A 26,693-nucleotide genomic window follows, 5' to 3' on the forward strand; every position below is an offset into this window, starting at 1 on the left:
AATGGCAGCCCAGCCTTCTCCGTTGTGGTAGGTTTTAATGGATGACGGTGGGTTGGGCCCAGGGCCCCAAGAATTCTTAATTCGGTTCTGGCAATGACACAGTGCATTGTCGTACCAAAGTATCACACAGTGAAGTGGCAGAATATGAATAGCTGACAGCCCTTTCCTACACAGTGAGTACCTAATTATACCCTTTATGGTCTTGAGTGGAAGCTCTGAGCAGATGGCATTTGCTTTCCTTACAGCAAAGCAAGGAAATGAGAATGGTTCAGCCGCAGCACTGACAGAGGACTGGAAGCAGGATATTTCCCTGCCCTCCTGACAGGAGACTGGACGGTAGCATTGGGAATATAGAGAAGGAGAAATTGAAAAGAAGACCTCTAGAGTGGTAATCTGCAGACTGCTTCTTGTGCCAGTTGCTGGACAGATTAGGCTGCAGAGCTGGTGCTGGAGGTAAGCTTTTACATTCTTGGTGCAGTGCAGTGAGTTCTGGACCAAGGGAAGACTATACCGAAGGGATAGCCTTCATCTGAACCAAAATGGTACCAGTATCCTTGTGGAGAGGTTAAATAGAGCAGTAGAGGAGGATTTGAACTAATATGACTGGGAGCGTGAAACTTCCAGGTTTGAATCTAGAGAGAGCAGCATTGATAAAGCCGTTGGAATACAAGCAGAAGGTTTAGCTGAAATTAATAATGAGAAAATATTTTCAGAGGAGAAAGGGAAAGAAAAAGACTGAGGTAGTGAGAAGTAAAACCATTGTTGTAGAGTGACAAGGCAGGTCAGAAAATTAATTGAGAAAACCAGGAATAAAAGGGTCAACATTCCAATAAATTGGAGTCAGGATTGAGTGCTACCTATGTGAATGTATTAAACATTCAAAATAAAATTGAAGAGTTAGAAGCATCAATAACTGTGGAAGGATGATACAATAGCAATAACAGAAATATGGCTTTGCTTTGGACAGCCCTGGGAACTTAGTGGGGGAGAAATTGGATAGCCCCAGACCAGACTGCCCTGGCCAATGCCAAGACACAGCAGTCTGCAGCCAGGACTTCAAGGCCCAGATCTACTTGAGGTCACCCACCATCGCCATCACAAGTTCGCTCAGCAGATGATGACCAGCCTCCGACCTCCCAGGCTCCTGCGACACTCCGTAGGAGCACAGAGGCCAGGCACAAAGGACTTGCACTAAGGGTGATTTAATTTCAATATGAAGAGGAGGGTAAAGTTGTAAAATACACAATGTGCACGATGTGAAGTAAACAGTTTTTATTTGCTTGGCTTTGCTGTTGGTTTTCATACTCATAGTTATGTTGGAGGAAGACAAATGAGGTAGTAGTGTTAGAGGGCATTCAGAAGGTGAATGGAAGGGGTGGGTCAAATGGTGGGTCGATTGGTGTGCAGGGGAAGGCTTTGCTTAGGAGAATCTCTGCTCAATAATTTGTTGCCTTACAGCTTTGGCAGCTGGCAGCACTGCTCGACCTTGGTCTTCCTCAACATCTTCTTCTTCCTCGTCCCCTTCTTTCTTCCGTAGCGACTGCAAGGCTTGGCCCCTCTGAATGCCATAGTTGCGTAGCATGCAGCAAACCACTACAAATCTGGAGTAGTTCCTGACAGGAGTCATGAGGTCAGATTTTTGCGACCAAACTATAATAGGAATACGAGAAGACCAGTTTAGTGCGAGACAGTACCAAGTTTTGGTCAGTTTTATGCTTCGGACTTGTGTCAACTAGGATCTGGGTTGTGTCTCCCCACATTGACCCAGAATCCTCATAGCTGGCAGAGACAGGAAAATATTTTAACCTATATCTTCACTCACTATAGCATGGTCAACTGGCATATCAGTTCCTCTTTGCATATATTTACAGTATACCTGTTAGACAATCCTGTAAAAGTTGCTGGTTACATAAACTAATTTTTTTTTACAATTGTTGGTGTGTAGGAATTGTTTGGAATTCTCCAAGATTATATTATTTAAATAACACATAAAATTGTGGGAGCTACAATTCTTTTTGGCCACAACTTCCTCTGTATCAGATTGGTAGCACAAATTCCCAGAGTGCAAGTCCGATGCCTTGGCTATTTTGCTGGGCATTTGAGAGTGTATATTCTGATCAGGCGATCACACGCATCAAACTAAGGGTGATCAGAATATTTATTGTCAAATGTTTTATTGGCCTGTTTATTTTTATATAATACCGTTGCTTGGCTCATGGCAATAGTTCCAGGCAGTTCTCTTTAATGAAATTATTGTACTGCCACTTTCAGACAGTTTTCTCTCTGACATTTCTGTTGTTACATGATAGGAGTGTAAATATCTCATAAGTGAATCAAAATGGGCCTTAAAATGGTACACCAGAGAATATAGGCCGGGTCCCCGCCTACCATCAGAGTTCCTGTGGGTCTTGTAAGGGGTGTAGCCAGTGGCATCAAGGAGACAGGGACTCTCTACACAGAGAGTTTCTGCAACCTCAGCCTTGAAAGGAACCTGCATGTTGCTACAGGCCTCTTGTTCTGTTGAAGGAGATTGAACAGCATTATTAACCAGGTTTATTTACCATTTAAGCTCACATCCTTAAGTGGAACTGAAACGTTATGAGCATTGAACAAGTGCAAATACTTGTGGCATTTTGTTCATTAAATGTTACTGAACAGTCAAGTACACTGGCAAAAACCATTACACAGCAGTGGCTGAAGAAAATTTGTTTATATGCAGAAAAGATGTTTAGATTGGTCCAGCGGTAACATTATTAGGTGAAGGAGGGAAGATGATACACCCTATTTTGGAGGACCTTGATTATATTATATAATGTTTTATGGAAAACTGCTTCCCAAGTGTCCTTGGCAGTGATATACCTGCTGAGAACAGGCATCTTAGCCACCTCCATGTTGGAAGTGGGGTTCCCCCTGGGCATCCAGGCCTGGATCCCTGAAAATTTAAAAGGTAATATTTTTTTTAAAATGATCTGCCCCCTTAAAATTGAGGAGTCCAAAAATTCAACTTTCCGAAGGGGAAACTGAGGTTCCCCCATCCTCTTCCCCCCAACTCCTGGGATCTAGCCAGTTCTGCTGCAGCAGGCAGCTTCCCCTGCGGGAAGGCTCCACCTAGAACACGCAAACTAGATGTTCTCCCCCTCACCCTGAAATATCGGGTGGGATCAGTGCCAGAAGTCTGTAGCAGGTACATCCCAGCACTTACGCTGGCATGAACTGCCCACAGGAGTTTCTGGCCCACCATCTTTAACCTCATCCGCTTAGGATTAGAAAAATCAGAAGAAGGCACTGTACCTTTGAAGATTCATATTAAAAAAATATGGAGAGGGGCAAAAGTATCTTTGATCTAAAGTTGTTCACCCCTTCCCTCTCCCCATGAATATTGTAAAATAGTTTGCAATTTCCCCTACCTGACTGAAGAAATCCCAGCTGGCTGAAACCAGAAAAGTTCTACTCTGATAACATATGTGGTAGGCCCAGCTCCTGCCAACTCTCACAATGTTGAGTGGGATCAGTATGTTCCCTTGTCCTGGATGTCAATTCTAGCCTTCCAAAGGAATTAGAATATTCAGTATCAGTGGATTGCAACAGGCTGCTGCCTCATGAGGAGAAATTAGAATTTCACTTCTCAGGTAGGAAAAATTACACTAAAAAAAAAAGGTGCCTACTACCCTCCCCAGGAGTGTCATTGCCTTTATTAATCCTTATTTTTGTTCCCCCAGTGAGTAGCTAACCCATAGAAACCAGGAAAGCCTAAGTTTGATCTTTGCACTGAGTTAGCCGATCATGGCCAAGGTGGCGCTAACTATGCTACAACTGGGCCTCAGCAATCTTTAGTTAAGGAGAAGAAAATTGGCCATGGTTCCGGTTCCTTATCTTGCTACAAGTGCGTGCATGGTGACAAAGTCTTAGCAGGACCAGGCCTAGTTGTGATGGCCCCGGCAGTTGAATAGCTGACGAGCTAATCGCTGACACTCACTGTTGAGGCTCATGTGTGAATAATGGCTACTTGGCTAAAGCACCAGAGGGCAATTGGCTATATGGAACCGTACACCAGTAAGGAGTTAATATCTTCAGAAGAAGGTTGATGCAAACATTTAAAAAGAAATAATGGATTCATTACTAAAGTTACAATTTTCAATCCTGAACATATATGGTTTAAATTTCCTTTCAAATACATTTGCACCACTTTTGGTTCCACTAGTTGAATCTCAGCCATAATCCTCCTATTATATGTTTAGTTCAAGCCATTTAGTGTCATGGTTCATAAATAAAAGGGAAGCCCTGCCTTTTTAGGAAAGTGCTGATTCAGGTTTGTGAACTTATAATGAACTGGGTTTTAAAAGAGATGCATCATTGGCAGAAGTTTAAAAGTATACTATTAGGGTGGGACCTTCACCAGTTGGTACTGGTCATGCAGATAATGTCAGAACACCAAGTTCCAGTCGGCATGAAGTTATCTCTGAATGTCTTTTTCTCATTTCTTGATAAAATTCTAATTGAACTGCATGCATTTTCCTCGTACAATGTCAAACAGTTGCAAAATGTTCATTTTAATCCCCAGAAAATGAAACTAAGAGTGCAAACAGAAATAAAGATTAAAGTCACCTGAAGTGCCGTTATGAAGTAGTGTCAATTAAAGGGTTAAATCATAGATACATAGACCTCACCACATAATGTCATGTTCATTTTGTCTCTTCTTCTCTGTTGTAGCCCTGCCCTGTTCCAGTCACTTCCAATAAACAGGGAGTACCATACGCATAACACCCTCTAAGAGGGCTTGACAGGGTAAATGCTGAAAGGATGTTTCCCCTAGCTGGAGAGTCTAGAACTGGGGGACATAGTCTCAGGATAAAGGGTCGGACATTTAGGACTGAGACGAGGAGGAATTTCTTCACTCAGAGGGTCGTGAATATTTGGAATTCTCTATCCCAGAGGGTTGTGGATGCTCAGTCGTCGAGTATATTCAAGACTGAGATTGATAGATTTTTGGACTCTAACGGAATCAAGGGATATGGGGATCGGGTGGGAAAGTGGAGTAGAGGTTGAAGATTAGCCATGATCTTATTGAAGGCTCAAGGGGCTGTATGGCCTACTCCTGCTCCTATTTCTTATGTAACACAAAGAATTTGTTTTAATAGTGCACTTTGTATTTTTTTCCCCTAATTTTTCTTTTCTTTACTCTTCCTCTCCTGAAGCTGTTTGCTCGGGTGCTGTTCCAGAGGAACCATTTGCCCTCGAAAATTACACCCAACTGACTGTTCTTAATGTACAAATCTAGACTGTGAATGTTGGTGGGCTATTCAACCATTGAGGGCCTCACAGTCAAGCCTAATTCTGTCTTCACTTGATTTTCACACACAGCCCATTTTACTGCAGGGGTCATTGGATACTGAATAGAAGGAAAAAACCTGGCTGATTTTTTTCCCCCTATCACTGTGACTGTCACACTATAATTACTGCCTCAGCTGAATCTGCCAATTCAGCACAGACCAGGTTTTGAACCTGGGACCTTCTGTGTGTTTTAATGCTGCATTTGGTGATGCCTTTACCCATGAAGCCATTAAGCTAGCCTACAATAATGTTTTTTGCTAAATTTCAAACTTATTGGGCCCAAAAACCCTGAGGTCCAACATCCCAGCATAGGTGTCAGAGGTGGCTGCTGGTCAGTGGGGGAGGTCACCTCATTTTAATACTCTGGGTGGGTATCAACACCACTAGGGGAACATTTTAGGCATCTGCTGAGGTGGGGTGGGGGGCTGAAAAATAATACCAAAAATGTTTCAATCTTCGGGGGACCAGGTCACCACCCGAGCCTGGATTCCCAGATGGGTCCCATATACGCCACCTGGCAGGCTGTTGCACCTTCTCTCCCTTGGAGCACCAGGCCACTTTATTCTGCCAGGTTGGGGACAGGAAACTCTAGGCTTGGGAACCCACATCTCTGGTTATGCTCTCTATGATGTTGGTGCCTTTATTTGGGTCAGGTAGACACTCCGCCCCAATGTTCCATGTTAAATGGCCAGAAGCCTGATGTATTCCAGATCCCATCCTAATTTCTGATCCTTTCATTGCACTCCCACTGGACTTACGGTGGGAGTGTACAGGAAGGTCCAAGGATTTTCAGACTCATTATATTTCCAATATATTGTCCATTACTTCAAAACATGTACCCTACCCTAAGTAATTTACCATTCTCTTGTGGACATAAAGCTGCAGTATCGGAATATACCATTTTCACTTTCCATTACCTCAGTTTTATGTAGGTGCTATGTTTACACCACTGCCTTATGTTCGGTACTTTATAGTTCTATTAGCTTCTGCTAGTGCTAAAATCACAGTTTGAGATAGCACCATAATCTTTAACGACTATCAAAAATGAGCTATGTAAAAAAAACTATTCAGAAAATGCAAGACTTCTATTAATAAAAAACACACTAGATAATAATCTTCAAAAAACAGACCACTCAAGACTGAGATAACACACTTGTGAGGTTTACATCCCATGTCCTTAAAGTTTAACTTTTTTTGAGGGTATAAAATTCCTATTTTCCCTGTTTTCTCCCTGGACAGTCCCACCAGACCACATGCCTCCTCCAGTCAAGAAAGCAGCCCTCCAGGTTGCTCCCCCCAAGATTACTCTTCAACAGGTTGGTAGGAGGAATGTGACAGGGGTCCATTAACAACTTCTTCCTGACCCTCATCCCTCGGAGAAGCAATACAAGGAGTCCGTGCATCTCCTGAGTGTCACAGCTGAGTGAAGCTGAGAGGGGTAGATCATGCATGCTTTCACTCCACAACATTGTGTGTTAGTGCGTCCAATGGCTAATTTTTTGGGAATCAATTCTTTCCCACCATGAATCCTCTGTTTACAATATTAGTGAGATGATTCATAAAAGTTTCAACACTTTAAATACTGCAAGATGTTTTGAAGCTGCACATCTTTTCTACTATACAACATATTTTTCTACATTTTACCCCCCCTCCCTCGTCACCAATTTTATCCCGTTGTCCCTCCGCCTCTTGCTAGCTTACAGTTCTATGGACATTGGAAGCACTCCAGTAAGTTGCCCAAGTGTCAATGCTTCAAATAGAAACCTGAATAATGAGAGTCAGTGAGCTATTGTCAGTGAGCTATTCAAATGTGCGAGGGGAGGAGGGGTGGAACTCAATGCTGCCTTCATCCAACATCCGCACATGCACTTCCAACAGAAGATTGTTCATTTCCCCCTCCTCCTTAGACAGGAGATACTAAAGCCAATTATACCTGCACTCCCCCACCCACCTCTGGCTGTGATTAGCTAATTCGGCAAAGGCCAGATATACTTTAGTAGTTTTAAAGGATCAATTCAATAGTATTATCAATTCCCAACTCTGTTGTAAATCTTTCCACCACTGTTAGTCACTTGGTGACTAATAATTACTGTGCTACTGATCCAAGTTCCTTGTTATTACTCAACCTCCTGAGTGATATTAAAATCTACACCTGTTGTAACATGAACCTTGGTGTTTCTTGAGTTGCACCTTTTTTGGCTTTTGTGATGAAAAACATGAGTCTTTCTGTGGGCGTTCCCGATGGCACACCCTTTTCATCTCCACTATCCTGTTTACCCACCACATTTTAAACTTACTCCTGTGTGAGTCCAGAGTTTAAACTCTGGTTTGATGTTTTATTGCCAGAACTATCAGACTGCCAGTTCAGAAGATTTTCAGTATGGACAGCAGGCTGTATTGGCGTTCACCGTGTTTGCCCTCTTTAGGTAAGATTCACCAATTTGTTGCCAAATTGCAAGGTGAAGGAGTGTGAAGCAAAGGAGCGATCATTCATATGAAAAAAAACAAAGATTGCAGGAAAAACACTTTCCATCAGCTGATCATAGACCAACACTGATGGTGGCCACTAAGAGTTCGAACACTTAGTGTCATGAGGAGGAGTCATTAAGCAGAGACCAGATCCTCCTTGGTACACTCCCATCTGTAACCCAGAGTATCATTCAAACATAAATGCAGGCTCTTAATATGGTTAACAAATTCCCATATACCAAGCATATTAGGCCTACTCTTAATCCTAGTAACTGAGATACATCCCAAACCAATGTGATTCTATAGGTCAATGATAAGTGTGAGGTGGTGCATTTTCATAGGAAGAATAAGGAGGCCACAAACTGCTTAGATAATAAGAATCTAAATGGGATAGAGGAGCAAAGGGATCTAGGGGTACAGATACACAAATCACGCATGTTAATTAGGCCATTAAAAAGGCAAATCAAGCTCTAGGATTCATTTCTAGAGGGATGGAATTGAAAAGCAAAGACATTATGTTAAATTAGTATAGAACCTTGGTTAGACCACACTGGAGTATCGTGCTCAGTTCTGGTCTCCATATTATAAAAAGGATATAGAAGCATTGGAGAGGGTACAAAAAAGATTCACAAGGATGATACCAGAACTAAGAGGATATACTTATCTTTATCCTTTATCAGGAAAGGCTGAATAGGCTGGGACTCTTTTCTCCAGAAAAGAGAAGGCTGAGGGGTGACCAGATCGAGATTTTTAAGATAATGATACAGTTTGATAGAGTAGACATAGAGAAAATGTTTCCACTTGTGCGGGAATCCAAAACTAGGGGTCATAAATATAAAATAGTCACTAATAAATCCAATAGGGAATTCAGGAGAAACTGCTTTACCAAAGAGTGGTAAGAATGTGGAACGGGCTACCACAAGGAGTAGTTGAGGCAAATAACATAGATGCATTTAAGGGGAAGCTAAATAAGCTCATGAGGGAGAAAGGAATAGAAGGCTATCCTGATAGAGTTGGAGGGAGGAGGCTCCTGTGGAGCATAAGCGCTGGCATAGACCAGTTGGGCCGATTGGCCTGTTTCTGTGCTATAGTTTCAATGTAACCTCAGTGCAGTAGTTACACTGACTTGTTTGTTAATAAAATACAATTTCAATGAATATAAAACTGATAATTGGTTCATAACACAAGTAGCAATTTGTAATATATGTATTGTGCAAATACAGATAGTTAATAAAAATAGCAAGCAACATAAAAATAAATAAGTCTCATTCTAAATGAGTTCTCTACAGCCATTAACTGTGATGTGTACTACTGGATAATAATCTGTTTGGCAACAGCTTAAATCAATCAACTCAAGGATAAATTGTTCATCAATGATCTACCTTCATTACCAGAGCTGCCTGCAGCAACTGTCCCTCGAATCCACACTGCATGGCAGATCTCTTCCCAAAAAGTTTTTCAATATTTCTTTAAAATACAATGGATTTATGAATCACACCTCCCATGAGCATCGTGCAATGAAAATGTACAATTGTTTCACAAAATATATATCTAAATGCACACTTTCATAAAATATGTATGTGAATGTACACTTAATTGTACAATGGCTTCATAAAATATGTGAATATACACCTGTATGTACAGTGGCTTTATTAAATATAAGTGTGAATGTACACCTGTAGGTATAATAGCTTAATAAAATATATATGTGAATGTACTTGAGAATCTTATCAAAAAAGGGCAAGTAAAAAATGTTTCCTTGATAGAATGCTTTTCACAGACTATGAAAAAAAAGTGCTGTGATTTCCATTATAATCATACTACATTGTTCCTCCTAGAACAATTAAGAAATTGGTCAATCTATAGATCGCATCACTAAGTTATTGTGAATGTTTTATGCGGATGTGACAAATGATTGTTCTTGAAGTCTCTGCATAAATTAAAGCCTCCCAGAGTGCATCCGTTCAAATCTACATGAAACCTGATCAGTACATAACTAGTTCATCAAGAATGATTGTGCTTTGATCAGGGTTTTTATAAACTGCACATAAAAATAACCAATTTGGAAATCATTATACTTTATCCCATTCAATCATTCAGCAATTCAATATAAACAAAAACAGCAGAAAACACTGATGCAAAACATAATATGCATAGAAATGATTATATTTTTAAGACAGGCTGCTGCAACTCAGTAGGGGATTGGCTGTTTTTTGTGTAGCAGGGAGCAAACAGGAAAAACTGTAACAAGGACAGATGTCTCATGAATTTAACCCTGGTAGTTGCTGAGTGCAGAAAGTGTTGGAGAATTTATACTGGGAGCAAAATAATCAAGTCTCAGATTTGCCATAAACATGCTTCAGCATGTGATGATTAACTCTGTATTTGATTGGTTGTGTACAAGAGGCAGAGCTCCAGGATACAAGCTGGGAAGGAGTTCCATAGGCAGGAGAAGTGGTGTGTGAGGCTACGCTGCTGGAAATTTGTCCAGACTGTTCAGTTTAAGGTACAGCTAGATGCTGTGGTGGGGGGGAATGTAATTTCATCTGCACGGATGAGTTACGTTGGGCCAAATGGCGTTCCACATCTGTATCTAACTTGTGATTGAGACAGAATATCTACTGACTATCATACCATGTCTAATTGAGTGCATTTTTAATTGAGCATGATTTCATCTTTGCATGTTGTGCTAGGATTAGAAATTCTACACTCAGATGAATGGGAAGAGGGTTTGTACATCAGGTTAAGTTTTCATCTAGAGTTATCTCAGTGGGTTTATGCCATGAAGGGGTTAAACAGCAGAGTTTCACCAGAGCACACTGAAGGAGATTTTGTGTGGTTATTGTCATAGGTAATTAGTAAAGCCTAGCTAAGGATGCCAACCCTGATACTATTTCCTCAAAATGGGAAAACTGGACTCCTAAAACAACATAATCTAATGTGTCGGGCCCATGGGAGGAAGGCCTCTTATCTGTTGTGGTAGCCATAGCAACAATGAAGTCTCAGAAGATATTGCTATGTGATGCTGTAAAACTGCAGTTATAACATAGCATTTACTCAGTACCTATGCATAGTTTTTTTTAATCTTGAAATCGGATAGTTAACAAGTCTTATTTCTCACCCTCACTTAGAGAGGTAGTAAATGAGCATTTCTGTTCGAATATAACTGGCCATGATAGGAATGAGCCTGAAGCTGGGCTCTGCCTTGGAATTCTGTCAGTGTCCCTTATATAAACAGAGCCATCAAAGAAAATAGTGCTGTTTGTGTAAGTTGAACAGCAGCTTTCAGTACAAAATTTCTCAGCCCTTGATGTAATGCCCTAATGCCGCATTTGTCATTTTCTCATCACCCAGCAGTGATGAGTGAACAATCCTGAACCATAAACAAATTACCGTGTGAATAATCATTAATTCAACTATGCTTTTTTAGCTGGTTGCCCAAAATGATTAAATTCTGTCTCCTTACTATTTGTGCCTCTTTCATTTTAATCAACACCAATTTACATTTATAGAGTTGAATGTCATTGGCATATATGTGGCAGCTTATCCAATGTCTATGCTTGATGTTGCCAAGGAACAGCATGTAAATGAGGAAGAGGAAGGGGCCAAGGATAAATGCTTGGGGTACTCCAAAGTGACAGTGTAGGGTTTGGAAAAGAAGCCATTGCTAGAGATGCTCTGGCTACAATTGGATACGTAAGAGTGGATCAACAACCATAACTTGCATTTATATAGGTCTTTAATGTAATAACCAAGCAAGGACAGTCCTACAGAGTTGGCTAATGAAGGAGAGGTGTAGATGGATGGCATTAAAGGCTGCAGTGAGATCAAGGAGTATGAGGGATAATGCACCAAGGTCACTGTCACAAAGAATATCATTTGTGACAAAGATTTTCTTGATATATCACCTACTGCACACTTTCACAAAACTATGCTCCTGAATTAAATTGTGTCACAAACATTGCATATTAATGTACCATCGTATTGAAAAATAAATGTTTATATTTGACGTAATATAAAATATCTGCTGACTTGTACCCAAAAATTAACAGATAGTACCATATTTAAGTGTAGATTAATGTTTTTTAGTCTCTTCTCCAATTTTCTCCTGCTCACTTCTTCCAAGTACACCCATGCTATCCTCCCTGGACATAGTACAGGGCAATCCTGTGGACACAGGAATTCCACACCTTTGGATTGAGCAGTATAGAAAGGACCCTTCTCACTTTTAGGTTTTGATTCCATCTCAAAAACAGAAAAACTGAGATTGGTAACATTTTCCCTTTAGGCAAAATGAAGGCTTCAATCCCATAGCTGAGAGCCAATCACTCCATAGAAAGTAAAGTTAATGTACCAACTGATTATGCTATGTGCATAGCACTAGAAACTTTGACTATTTTCTCAGTGAATTTCATTAGATCAAAAGGACAACCCCTATGGATTAAATTGAAATTCAGGTACAATAATATCAGTCAACTTGAATACACCACAGTATAATAGCACTATTATACTTTCAATCTAATTCACTGTAACTCCTACCAGTTGTCAAATTTTAAACATGCCTAAACTTTTTTTTAAGGTAAGGAAAGGTCATCTTCAAATAGCTATATGATTTCTGAGGTTGCACAAGATTAAAAACAAAAAATAAACTTGAAAAAAAAATTGTGCTTTGAACTTTTCACTTGGCAGAATAGGACAACAGTAGCTGGAGCCAAAGCAATGTGCAAACTGATTGAGGAGGTTCAATCTGGTACTTTTTATAGGGGAGCTTTTCAGATTACTGGCCCAATTTTAGTGTCTTGAAAGCATTCAACTATCTTAACCGTTCAGAACTGAAGCACAAATTTCAGAACATTTACCAATACGAGGGGCAGTTTCGGTTTCACATTCCTCAGAAACTGTTTTTGTTTATCTGGTTACCATTCTATTGAATAAACACATTGTAAAATGTCAGCATTTTTCCCCAATTCAAGTGTTAAACATTTTATCCAGTCTCGAATTCCTGGTATCTGGATGTCTTTTTCTACTAGATAGGTGTCACGTTTATATTAGATTTGGTAAAGTGGTTAGTTCACTTCCTTTACCAGTTTTCACAACTTCATTATCACTTTTAAGTCCACCATTTTTGGCCTTTATTCTGAGCTAATTTAAAGAAGCTGTATTCCAGAAGGGATGAGCAACACAAAAATGATCCATTGATAAACAGGCACGTTGTTGTAATAATTACATTTCTGACATCTTAACACTTTCCTTACATTTGTGAGAAAGGATGTGTCAAATTCACACTTTTTACATTCTTTGCAGGACTTTGAATTTGGCACAATTCATATTCAGAGGGGCTTGTCTCCTAAAATAAAATGGCAATGAAGCAACACTAACGTTTGAAAGTTTGTCAGTATCCATACATTAGTCTGCTTCACAGAAATTCCCTTCCAGTATTGCATATAACAAAAGTATGTGCCATTTATTATTGAAAAAACTGTTTTGTTCCCCTGGTGGTATAATGAGAGAGAGGTTTGCAGCAAGCATGTATCTGCCCAATGTATTGGCAGTTTAATGCCAATGGACATACTGTGGCTATATATCTGCCTGAGCCCTGATAGGAGCAACTTCAAGGTTAATTGTCCAGATTTATATTTATGTTTCGTTCCATGAAACCAGCCCCAGGTCTCTGAGCAGAGGAAATTAAGCATTAAAGGACTCAGGGATCCTTAGAACAAGGTAGCATTCTAAAATAACCTAAGTCTAAGTGCATCATTTCATTACTATGAGGGTGATTTTAACTCTGTCAAGCAGTTAAAATCACCCGTGGGACTCACCCGCCAATGTCCCACTCTCTTTCCATAGCTTTCTATTTTAACCTGCCCTTCTGAGCAGGCGAGAAGGACATTGGGACCTGAGTGCTATTTTAACCATGGGCCTGAGCAGGGAAGCGGTTGTGGCTTTCCTGACAGGCCAACCTAGTGGGAAGAGGCGATGGGGCCAAAAGACTCTCATAAAGGAAAGCCATTTTACATTTTTTATACTTTCCTTGAGCTGGATCATGCATGCATTGAATAACTTTTACATTCAACAGTCCCTGCTGCATGTTCTTTTTGTACTGTGATAACCACTATACATGTTGCTCTGTATTAGAAAGCATCACACAGAGTCTGGCAAGTGTGTTTTCTATCTTTCAATTTTTAAATTACTTATTACAGTTAGAATTGCCATAGCAAAAGAGAGAAAAAGATTTTCTTAATCTTCGGTCTGTACTTCGATGCTTCTTTGTAATTGTTATCCGATTATCATTGAAATTATAAAACTCATTCAGTATTTCACTCATGTTTCATATCAATAATATAATTATTTTATCATTTCAAAACAGTGCAATAAATGACTAGATCTATATGGGTAATCACAGAATATTACCTCGGGGTCACCAATCTGCCTCCTGCTGAAGAACTCCTAGTCAATCTCCAAGTAACAATCCCGATTCTAGGAATGGCAAATAGGTAGGAATTAAATATAAAGCCTTATATTGGTAAAAATGCACAACAAAGTTTTAAATCCCCATTTTGTATTAATAGTATTCCTGCTATCTGTAACCGCCAATGTTGGTTGAACGTCACTGTCACGGCAGAATTAAGAGAGATGTGAGCCAGTAAAGAGGTCAAACCAAGGCAAAGTACACTGTGATCCACAAACTCTAAGTAAAGCACATTTCTCTCTACCCAAGGGAAGCTATTCAATGGATGAGTGCGGTATCGTTAGTCCTGACCTACTCACTAATCCGTCAGTTATGATGAGTTTGCTAGTGGCAAATGTAACTTGGTGAATTGACTTACGTTGCACTAGGCATCCTCCAATCAACCATACTCCAAGTAACAATCCGGATTCTAGAAATGGCAAATAGGTAGGAATTAAATATAAAGCCTTATATTGGTAAAAATGCACAACAAAGTTTTAAATCCCCATTTTGTATTAATAGTATGTATCATTGATACATTAACAAACTTGAAATAAGTTTGTGTTTAATTCATCTTCAAAAATTCTAACCATGTCTATGCCACCCCCGTAAAAAAATGTTAGCTTTCCCATATCACAACTGAGATTACCAATTTTGAAAATTATAATAATTGAATTTGAAAATGACTAATTCAAGCTAGTCCTGCCAGCTTCCATGTTGTCTCAGATTAGGTACGGTGACACCATAAAAATTCCTCCAAAAAGTTTCCCAGGCCATTTTTGAAGCAGCCTCCAGAGGTCTCTTTAAGGACTGCTGCTTAGGCTGCTAAATGCCTGGTACAACTGGGCCTGGTGCAAGCTCCCCCTATTTGTACGTGAAAATGGCAATAGGGTCCCACAACCAGCAGAAGGGCTGGATTTTGCATATTTTAAGAGCCTCCCGCTCCCGATCACCCTCTCTCAATCGCATTCCCTTCCCTTTTAAGCACTTACATAAGGGCTGCTGCCAGGGATGCAGCAGCCCAAAATTCTAAGCCTCTTCACCAGTGAACTGCCTGTAGTCGCCCAGCACATGTCTCCAGCTCGCCAGTCTCATTTAAACGAGACATTTCAGTGCAGTACTGAGAAAGTGCTGTGGTAATAGAGATGCCATGGATGAGAAGTTAAACCATCTATCTTCTCGAGTGGATGTAAAAGATCCCATGGCATTATTTTAAAACAGCAGAGAATTCCCTCTGTGTCCTGACCAATATTTCTTCCTCAAAAAATATTGTCAAAAATAGATTATCTGGTCATCCATTCATTTGCTGTTTGTGAGACCTTGCTGTCACAATTTGATTGCTGCATTTGCCTACATAACAACAGTGACTACATTTTAAAAAAAATGTAATTCATTTGTTGTAAAACACTTTGGGGCACCTGGAGGATGTGATGAGTTGTTATAACAAGTTTCTCCGGTATGCCATAAAACATGACAGAAAAAGCCAGTTGTGACGCAAGGAACTTACATACCCTCTCTCAATTTATTTTAAGGTGCTGAGTCATTACACTTATGTGAAGAGCAGTGAAAAAAAAGCAAAGGATATTCTGGTAAGGAATCATTCAAAATGAGGGCAATAAACAAACATAAACACAAAATTACTAAGCGGGTATATCATTCCACCCACCTATTCCATAATAGCTCTTTTCCTGATCAGCATATTATCACAGATATCTAGAGAGTCGAGGGCGGGGGGGGGTGCTTAAAGCAACTGATGGGTCCCCTGATTAAACAAGATTATGAGTCATAAACACCTGTACTATTTTAACTGATGGCTGATGAGCTGCTGGCTGATGTTAATGAAAACACTGTTTTAAGAGCCGAGACCCCTGCTGAGGTGCATGCTGTTCCCTGGGAACATTCACACACAAAAAGCTAAATTGGCTACAGAATTTCCATCCGAATCTCAACAGGAGCCTCTAGAAGTGACGTAGGTTGCAAGCTATCAAAACGGAGCAAAACAAAGGAAGATGCATTGGTTATTTTGTTGATAGTCTCTCATTTTATTTTCTGCCGTGGAGTGGATATTTATTTACTATATTCTGGCATGTGGAATGTTAGTAGCTTCTCCCATGTGGAGTAATCACAAAAGCTTTGTCAACAAAACTAACTAACTAACTAATGTAAACTCATAAAAAGAGGATGCCGAAACCACAGGGAGATAACATTTGTTGAAGTTTCTGTATTCATTATAAGCTGAGTGTTTTAAAAATGGCTGATATTTTAATGCTTGGTAAACAAGCATAGTTTTAATCTTCTCTGCCTCTGTAAATACATAGTTATAAATTGAAATTCTTGTGGTAGAAACACACGTCTTCCTAAATAAAGAAATTCTCATTAAATACCACCTTCTGCGGCCTGCAGGCCCCATAGGAGAACTATAAAGAACTAAGAGAACAGCACCAACTACCTTGCTCATGTGTTTTCAATAACCATGCAAAAAACTGGCCAGAGAAAAAAGGGATTGTTACTCAACTATTATTACCAAGCCAACAAGTGTCAAATCTTACTGAATCTGTTCATATGCAACTCACCAGTCACACAAAGCCTACATTCAAGAGTTGCTAACCATTTGTGTGAAGCGATTGTTATTGGAATGTATTTTTAATCAGCACCATGAGCGATTTTCCAGGATTTGTCTAGAAAAAAAAGTCTAAAAAAGTAACAAGTCTAGAGGCATTTTGTCACAAATCAGTTACTCTGCCGCACACTATTTTCAGCAACAATCTTGCACGCAAATGATAGACTTGCTTGAAAATAACTTGCACATCCTTTTAAATCACTATAAAGGATTACATAAAAGCAGAAATGAGACAAAATTGTATCCCAACTCAGAAATTACTGATCTGCTCCTGATGTTAAGAAAGATGCTAGGGAAGGGGAGGAGAATGTGTACATACACTAAAAGGAATAATTTACTGTCCTAGGGTTTTATTTTTGGCAGTGTCAGACACAACTGTTATCATCTGGATAGGCAGTTAAAAGCTTACCTATGTGCAGAACTCTGTGAAGAGCTGCAGAGTCCCACAGACAGAGAACAAGGGCCCCAATTTTAACCCTACCACCCAATGGTGAGATTATAATGAGGCCCAGGAGTTAATATACCCTGGGTCTGTTTTTGGCTGAAGTGTCAGTTTTAAACTGAAACCAAAACTCACCACCCAAAACTGACCAGGAGTTAAAATCAAGGCCAAACTCTAATTCAGAGTGGATTTCCAGCAGGAAACCACTCTGGTGAATTGATCTCCTACCCGGCAGAGACAGCAGGAGACCACAGCGATATTAACCTCCAGGCCTCATTTAAATGCCGCCAGTCCACTTCTCGCCCGGAACAGCATGAAGAGGATGCAGAGAGTGACAGCTTGCAGGCAAAGATCGGGCGACCAAGGGCCGCCAGCCGACTTGCAGAGATGTGGGAGTAGGCAATTTCATAAGGGTCTCGTGGGAGGGGAGGGGAGGCCACGATCTTCCTTGTGGGGACCGGAAGAGCATTGCTGCTCCCTCTGGCCCCACAAAGGAACATTTTAGACTTACTAGAAGGGCCTCTTTCATCGTCAGGCGTGCGGCGGACCCACTTCTGACTAGCGAGAAAATTGCCACCGCTTTTCCACTCAGGCCCCAGTTAAAACTGCATCAGGGTACTATTGACATAATACGACCCCGATCTGCATAAATTCATGAGGCACCCGTCTGTTTTAACTGGGCACCTCATCTGCCTGTGGAACCCTGCATGTTAATATTGGAAATGGTCAGGGTCTGGATGGGTAAGTAACCTGCTTGTTTTTAATTACCCACTGAGTGGGTAGGAATAAAATCGACCCCTATGTGATTTTTCATTGTCCATGGTACAGGCATCTTCCAAATATCAATGAATCGGAAACAAATCAGTCTCTCCGTGTCAAATTCCATCAGCTAGGTAATCTCTATTTTGCTTGAGAGAACTACTGAAAATGTCAAGCCCCCACTGGATCAATCGTAGGCACCAAAAACAAAACAGGAATTTTAAATTTCCAGAAGCAAATAACTGCAGATATGTACAAATATAATGCGCTTGTGAGAGTGAAAACATTTATAGGTACAATAAAAGTTATCACTTGTGATGAATCTTATCACTAATTTGATAATTACTAAATTCCTAGTGTCAGTACTCGTGTCAATACTCGTGTCAGTACTTTTCATTTTAGAAACGTTTGGCTTGCCAGTAATGTTTAACAGGAATGAGATTAGAGGAGCCTAACTTGTGTAAATATTGACTTTCTCTGTTGGACATAGCCTGCCTTACAGTGTCACTGTTTGCTTCTTGTGCCTTTGGGCAAGTTGTGATGGCTACACCTTCAGGCCTGGTGGATTAGTCAGGAAGAGCCTCTGACTTCCATATAGGTACAGTACAACCAATCACATGCCACTACCATATAATTTAAGGGACTTTAATTTCTTAAAAGGATATTTCATCACCTTGGAAAATTTGGATATACGGTGATTTAGTATGATTATGGATGGGGAGTCACCTTGAAAAATAAAGAGCTAAATTTAACTAGATGAATCATAATTTTTTCCTACATTTCTGACCTCCCTACATTTGTGCATTCCAATAGAGTACATCTGTCACATCGTATTTAACACATTGCCATCAACCTGTCTTTCAAAGAAAGTAAGATCTGAATGAAGTAGACAATATTATAAACCTACGGCTTACCAAATACTCAATCAGACATCAAGCCATGAATTCCAATGAGACCTTGATTTCTGATCTATTCCCTGCAAATAAATGATTGAAAGTGCCAAGTGTAGGGAAAAAAAGATGATTTATGAAGTTAAAATTCAGTGTTTATTTTCACAGCTAACTCCCAGCTGTAAATGTCCTGTTGGAAGATGTTTACCTCACATCTCAGGAGGAGGTAAACAAAATATTAATCATAAAAATATCACAAGATAAGCAGATATTCTGTGGTCCTGAGCTCTAAAATTGGAACCAAGGCTTCTTACAGTGTGCATTCCCTGGGAAGAACAGTAAGGCTGATTTTAACTCGTGCCATTTGGTGTAAACAGGGTGGTAGTGCAATGAAAATGGATTTTGGGTCACTTACTGGCCTGATTATGCTGGTGCAGTGAATGCCACCACCTTGGGAAGGGTCCTCAGATAGGCAACTAGAGCGCCCACTGTTTCAGGGGTTGTACATTGGACCCCAATTGCAATTTCAAGGTACAAATGGCGGAGTACTTCATCCATTTGTACCAGGCATTCAGCAGCCTAACCAGCAGTGCATTAAACTTACATTTTGTTATGCAGTTTGACTATATGATGGTTTAATAAATTAAGCTTAAATCTGTTTCAACTTTAATTCTCAACTAAATGATCTCTTACATTGATATCCTAAAGATTATTACATCATATGCATAATACCCAAAAGAAATTCAGAGTGATAGCCATTGTAATAGCATTAGCTTTCAGACAGAGAGTTAATTTTCAAGATATCTTTGACATTGTACAGGATACACCATACACAACCGGCATCAGTCCATCTGATTCATATTTTTATTGCTTTTATGTCATAAGTTACATTGTCTAATCAAAATGAGGCAAATATAACAAAAATAATTTTGAAGTTTTATAAATAACCCATTAAATACAACATATCAATGACTAGACATTAAACGTTGTTTAAGCTGTGTTTTTAAAAATATTTTTATATTCTTTGTTGACTTTGATGACCTGATCAAGAATTCCTGTTACAATGTTTATTTGGACGATCATACAGGAACTAAGTAAGACATGTCTAAGTTTCACCTTTGGCTCTTGTAGATTGTTTGGGAAAGGATCGCAAAGAGTGACACCTATTTGACCAGCACAAGTCATTTAAAACAATTTTATCAGTTTGCAAAATGGTATGTTTCTGATACTGAATAACCTTATCCAAAAAAAGGCCTCTCTTGAATCTGAGTTTTTTTAAAGCGGCCATGCACTCAGCCTAATATTATTCTTTGTCAGAAATTCTATTGTCCAGTTAAAGGCTTAAATAGTTCTCTTCTGCCAAAACCACCCACAACTCTAAGATAATTCTAGAGAGCAAAGATAACTCCCGGTATCCAGGCAAGGAAGCTTCAGTCAAGGGGAGGAGTTACTGCCCATAATCCAAGTTTCATTTAGGGCCAGGATGCCAATGGATTCATCCATGATAAGATTGCAAGCTAACAAACACTCTGGTGAACAATGCAGGCTGAGGCAGTGGTTGATCACCCACCGAAGGGATTGAGGGACAATAAAAGAGATAAAAGGGATGGGGAACCAGTCAGAAAGCTTAGCCCCTCAGAGAAGTGAATGGAATGTTGCTAATAACAGAGGATGAGACAGTTAAGGTTGCTGTAGTGGGACCATCAGCAACAGGTGTTGTGATAGGCATGGCATAGATTAGCAAGGGAGGAGCAGAGGGAGGCCATTGGTTTGTTCAAGAGGGCTCAAGCCTGGGATAGTGTCAGGAGTAAAAGTAGGCTGGGCAGTATAGAGTGGGAGAGACAAAGAGAGGGTCATGGTGCTGGAGAAGGGGGAAGTTGAAGGGGGCATGTCTGGAGGAGGTGATGAGGTGAAGATAGCATAACAGGACTTGGAAATTAGAGGAGGGGGCTCAGTTCCAGTGCACAAACATTAATGAATCACAAATTTCAGAACATGCCAGTTGGACATTTCTGGAGATCCATTCTGTTGTTGGACATGCAGCAGGGTGAGACCTCTGGCTGTCAGTTTACCCCGGACCTGATTCTGTCCCAAATTCTGAGAAAAGGCCATTCATATAAAGGGGGCAGGTGCCTGCCCCATTTATGACACTCAATGGGGGGGCAGCAGGAATTTCACAGCTGCACAGGGGTGGGACATTACAGCTGAAGATCACACTATTTTTGAAGAGAAGGCTCTATCTTAAGATTACTGCTTTCCTAATGACAATCAATCCTTCTTCAATCAATTGCTATTAAGAAATCAGCATTATAGGCCTCACATCTGGCCTGGGTAATTTCCTGATAAACAAGATATAAGAGTCTGCTCCGCCATTCAATAAGATCATGATGGATCTTCGACCTCATCTCCACCTTCCCGCCCTATCCCCATACCCTTGATTCCCTTAATGTCCAAAAATTTATTGATGTCAGTCTTGAATATACTCAATGGCCAAGCATCCACAGCCCTCTGGGGTAAAGAATTCTAAACATTCACAACTCTCCGAGTGAAGAAATTTTTCCTCATCTCGGTGCTAAATGGCCGACCCCATATCTTGAGACTATGACCCCTAGTTGTAAACTCTCCAGCCGGGGGAAACAACCTCTCAACATTTACCCTATCAAGCCCTCTAAGAATTTTATACGTGTCAGTGAGATCACTTCTCATTGTTCTAAACTCCAGGGAATGTAGGCCCATTCTACTCAATCTCTCATAATAGGACAACCCTTTCATCCCAGGAATCAATCTAGTGAACCTCTGTTGCACCTCCTCTAGGGCAAGTATATCCTTCCTTAGGTAAGGAGAACAAAATTGTACACAGTAATCCAGGTGTGGCCTCACCAGAGCCTTACATAATTGCAGCAAGACCTCCTTACTCTTATATTCCAATCCCCTTGCAATAAAGGCTAACATACCATTTGCCATCCTAATTGCTTGCTGTACCTGCATGTTAACTTTCTGTGATTCGTGTACAAGGACACCCAAATCCCTCTGAACACCAACATTTCTTAGTCTCTCACCATTTAAAAAATATTCTGATTTTCTATTCTTGCTTCAAAAGTGGATAATTTCACATTTCCCCACATTATACTCCATCTGCCACCTTCTTGCCCACTCACTTAACATGTCTATATTCCTTTGCAGCCTCTTTGCATCCTTCTCACAGCTTACTTTCACACCTAGCGTTGTATCATCAGCAAACTTGGATACATTACACTCAGTCCTCTTATTTAATTCATTGATATATATATTGTAAATAGCTGAAGTCCAAGCACTGATCCAAGCAGCAACCCACTAGTTACAACCTGCTAACCTGAAAATGACCCATTTATTCATACTCTGTTTTCTGTCCATTAATCAATCCTCAATCCATGCTAATATATTACCCCCAATCCCATGAGTCCTAATCTTGTGTGACAACCTCTTATGTGGCACATTATCGAATGCCTTTTGAAAATCCAAATATACTACTTCCACTGGTTCCCCCTTACCTACCCTGCTAGATACATCCTTAAAAAACTCTAATAGATTTGTCAAACACTATTTCCCTTTCATAAAATCATGTTGACTCTGCCTGATCATATTATGATTTTCTAAGTGTTCTGTTACTACATCCTTAATAATAGATTCCAGCATTTTCCCTACTACTGATGTCAGGTTAACTGGCTTATAGTTCCCGGTTTTCTCTCTCCCTCCATTCTTGAATAGCAGGGCTACATTTGCTACCTTCCAATCCACGGGGACTATTCTAGAATCTAGGGAATTCTGGAAGATCAAAACCAATGCATCCACTATTTCTACAGCCACCTCTTTTAAAACCCTAGGATGTAGCCCATCAGGTTCAGGGGATTTGTTGGCTTTTAGTCCCATTAATTTCTCCAGTACTTTTTCTTTACTAATCTTAATTACTTTAAGTTCCTTACTCTCATTACACCCTTGGTTCCCCACTATTTCTGATATGTTTTTTGTGTCTTCTACTGCGATAGAAAATATTTGTTTAACATCTCTGCCATTTCTTTATTTCCCATTATAAATTCTCCTGTCTTTGTCTCTAAGGGACCCACATTTACTTTCGCCAATCTCTTCCTTTTTACATACTTGTAGAAGCTCTTACAATCTGTTTACTTTCATATTCAATTTTCTTCATCTCTATCAATTTCTTGGTCATCCTTTGCTGATTTCTAAAACTTTCCCAATCCTCAGGCTTACTACTCTTTTTGGCCACATTCTAAGTCTCTTCTTTTAATCTAATACTATCCTTAACTTCTCTAGTTAGCCACAGTTGGATCAGTTTCCCTTAGAGTTTTTATTCCTCAAGGGAATGTATATTTGTTGAGAATAATGAATTATTTCTTTAAATGTTTGCCATTGCTTATCTACCGTCGTATCTTATAATCTAATTTCCAAAACTACCTTAGCCAACTCACACCTGTTACCTACATAATTGGCTTTGTTTAAATTTAAGACCCTAATTTCGGACTTAACTACATCACTCTCAAACTCGATATGAAATTCTATCATATTATGATCACTATGCCTCAAAGGATCCTTAACTATAAGATTACTAATTAACCCTGACTCATTACACAATACAAGATCTAAAATAGCCTGTAACCTAGTTGGTTCCTCGACATATTGTTCTAGAAAACTGTCTCGAATGCATTCCAAGAATTCATCCTCCAAACTACTTTTGCTAATTTGATTTGCCCAGACTATATGAAGATTGAAGTCCCCCACGATTATTGCATTACCCTTGTTACATGCTCCTCTAATTTCCTGATTTATACTCTGTCCAATACTATAAACACTGTTAGGGGGCCTATGAACTACACCCACCCGTCTTTTCTGCCCCTTGTTATTTCTTAGCTCCACCCATACTGATTCTACTTCCTGATTTTAGGGCAAAAGAGGTGGAGCTGGCAGGATTTCTGGCAGTGACATCCGCACCCCTGTCACGTTTCCTTTTCTGACATCAGCACGGTAGCAGAGAGGACCAAATAGAAGAAGCCCTCATCAGAATTTCTCATTGTGTAGAAAAGTGGGCAGTGACCCAGCAGAACCAGATTCCACCCCAAATGCAGGTCCTCCCTACCCAGTGTAAGACCCTATAGCACCCTCCCAAGCTCAGAAATTCCAGTGCCCTGAATTGAGAGTTTAATGCCTGATACTGGATGCAAAAAATGGAGATGTATGTAATTCCCCCAGAAACATTTCTGGCATGTGCAAAACAAAAAAGTCCCTGAAAACAGAGAGCGAGAGGAAGAGGAGGAGACCAGTCTCAGCAATGTCTGAGACAGGATTACTCAGAAAGGGTGTTATTCAAGAGAGTCAGTAAAAAAAAACAATGTCTAGATTGTTATTAATTAGAGGATCTATTCTGAGAAAAAGTATATATAGCAACATCTTATTGTAATTTTTAGAAAGTATATTTGCTTTTATGCATACTTGGGCATTGTATAAAGATATTGTTTTCTCAGCTAATTCAACACACAATAGGTTTATGTAGTTCAATGGTCTGGAAAAAAGTGCCTAATTTCATGTACATGTTGTAATTTCTGCTCACAGCTGGACACTTGTACACCCACATGGGACACAGGTTTTATAATGTTAATCACAAACATTTGGGATTCATAGAGACAAATATAGAAACCAAGTTCATTGTTAACTATTAAGTTATGCACACCTTGTGATTTCCATTTTTTGGCACTTGCATCTTTTCTTAGCCTGTTATTTTTAAGAAAAATGTGAATATTGCTCTACTGTGGGCCATAGAAAACAGGAAGATGTTAATACATATGTGCTCTATATTCTGAGTCTCAGCATTTCCTAAGATTAAAACCTGAACCATCACTATAAGACATAGTTGGGCACTGTAAGAAAGAAAGAACTTGCATTTATATAGCATTTTTATGTCCCCAAGATATCGCAAAGTTTTTCACAACCACTGAATTACTTTTAAAGTATAGCCACGGTTGTTTTCTAGTCAATTTATGCACAGCTAGGTCCCACCAAAAAAATAAATGAGATCAATGACCAGTTAACCTGTTTTTGGTGGTATTGGTTGAGGGGTGAATGTTGGCCAGGATACTGGGTGAATTCCCTGCTCTTCTTTGGGATATTTTACACCTGACAAGTAAACAGGACCTTGGTTTAGCCTCTTATCCAAAAGACAGCACCTCTAACACTCCCTCAGTACTGTACAGAGGTGTAAGCCTACATTATGTGCTCAAGTCTTGCAGTGGGGCTTGAACTCATAACCAGAAGTGGAATGCAGTTAGACAGGGTTAAAACATGTTAATTTTAGTGTTAAATTGAGATCCTTACATCTTTATATTTATTCCAGAAAAATTGTCAGAGTTTTGCCTTGGACATTTTATTTGTGACTATTCATCTCCTTCAGGAGATTAAATAAGTTGTGGCGAATTCAGCAACACGACTTGTTGGAAAGTTGGGTAAAATGGGCAGAATGACTTCTCTTATTTCATATTTTGTTAGACATTTCCACATCTGAGTTTCAGGATTCCAATATTGGATTAAAAAATGCAAATCTTAAAAAAGATTGATTTGGTAAGAAATGTTTGCCCTTGCTACATGCTTTGCAAATAGAACTAACCAAGTGTTCTAATCACATCTAGTGGAGGGACATTAGCACTGCACTAACCTTTATTATTTCAAAATTTATGAAATTATTTGATCGGCTGTTTTTATAGTGTCCAATTGAAATGTCAACCATTCATTGAATAGTTGGACATATGGCTGGATCTTACAGTGTGGCTAGGTGCATTCTAATCCTTCACCACTCAGGGATAACACCAGGCACAAATTTTTACCAAAAGGATCCAGTTTAATCAATGATATTACATATATTTGATAATAGATGAATAAGTAAAAGATATTTCTAGGGGTAGAAAGTATGTCTCAACTTTAAAGTTGAGTCCCCGGGCAACATAAGACTCAGTTGGGTGAGTTTCATTAGTTCTTGGCCAGTGCCATGTGGAGGCAAATTATTCAGACTTGGCACGCTAACATCTTCTGACTCAGTCTGTTTGATTTACTTTCCTGCTGGCTGATCACAAAGCAGTATTATTAGTAGCTATGGAAAATGATGTAGCCCAGACTATCCCACCCTCCAGCTAGAGGACAACATGTGCTAGTGATTGGCCTTTAAGGGAATAGAAATGGGGATGATTAAAACAAACAAGAACAGGTGAATTGCATCTATATTTCTAAACAGGTAACAAAAAAGGAAAATGGACAAACCTTTGAGTACACTAAATGATTTAACAGAAAGTCTAACAAATATAAATACACTGAGAGGTAATCTAGGGGAGGCTTGTTGACAGAGGACAAGTGAGATACAACTCCCTGACTCATGAATGAAGAAGTCATCCAACCATCTGATTATTGTAATTAAATCCCAAGTAGGTGTACACAATCTGTTTTAAGTGTGTTAGGGAGGGAAATGTTACTCATCATCGATTTTGAACCGCAGTGTCCAATAGATAAATATTAGAATTTCACAGTGTTGAAAGGCCTTGATTTAAAACAAACTTACCTAAATTAATTCAAGTAAGTAACAAAAATTATAGCTCCCTAACGAAAGATTTAGTTTTGCAAATATCAAATGTTCGTGACTTTGATCACTAAACCCTCAAGTTACTAGATTCATCTAGAAACACCTTCCTTAATCAGCTC

General features: G+C 39.7%; 2 long non-coding RNA genes across 3 annotated transcripts in view; one reads left to right on the top strand and one right to left on the bottom strand.

The window, feature by feature from the left end:
* Positions 1–1,280: 1,280 nt before the first annotated feature.
* Positions 1,281–26,693, bottom strand: part of LOC137326494 (uncharacterized) — a 74,117-nt gene continuing 48,704 nt past the window's right edge. Inside the window, exons 4-7 of one of the 2 annotated variants that reach the window (XR_010964205.1) lie at positions 14,628–14,678; positions 14,212–14,277; positions 3,408–3,544; positions 1,281–1,650 (exon numbers count right to left, since the gene is read on the bottom strand). This is a non-coding gene — a long non-coding RNA (uncharacterized lncRNA). The remainder of the gene's footprint in view (positions 1,651–3,407; positions 3,545–14,211; positions 14,278–14,627; positions 14,679–26,693) is intronic. The other variant, XR_010964204.1, reaches the window with a different exon arrangement.
* The window catches only part of LOC137326495 (uncharacterized), a 67,931-nt gene continuing 48,881 nt past the window's right edge, over positions 7,644–26,693 (top strand). Inside the window, exons 1-2 of the long non-coding RNA XR_010964206.1 lie at positions 7,644–7,757; positions 15,781–15,837. This is a non-coding gene — a long non-coding RNA (uncharacterized lncRNA). The remainder of the gene's footprint in view (positions 7,758–15,780; positions 15,838–26,693) is intronic.

The sequence above is a fragment of the Heptranchias perlo genome, chromosome 10, assembly GCF_035084215.1.
Source record: "Heptranchias perlo isolate sHepPer1 chromosome 10, sHepPer1.hap1, whole genome shotgun sequence".
NCBI classification, from domain to species: domain Eukaryota; kingdom Metazoa; phylum Chordata; class Chondrichthyes; order Hexanchiformes; family Hexanchidae; genus Heptranchias; species Heptranchias perlo.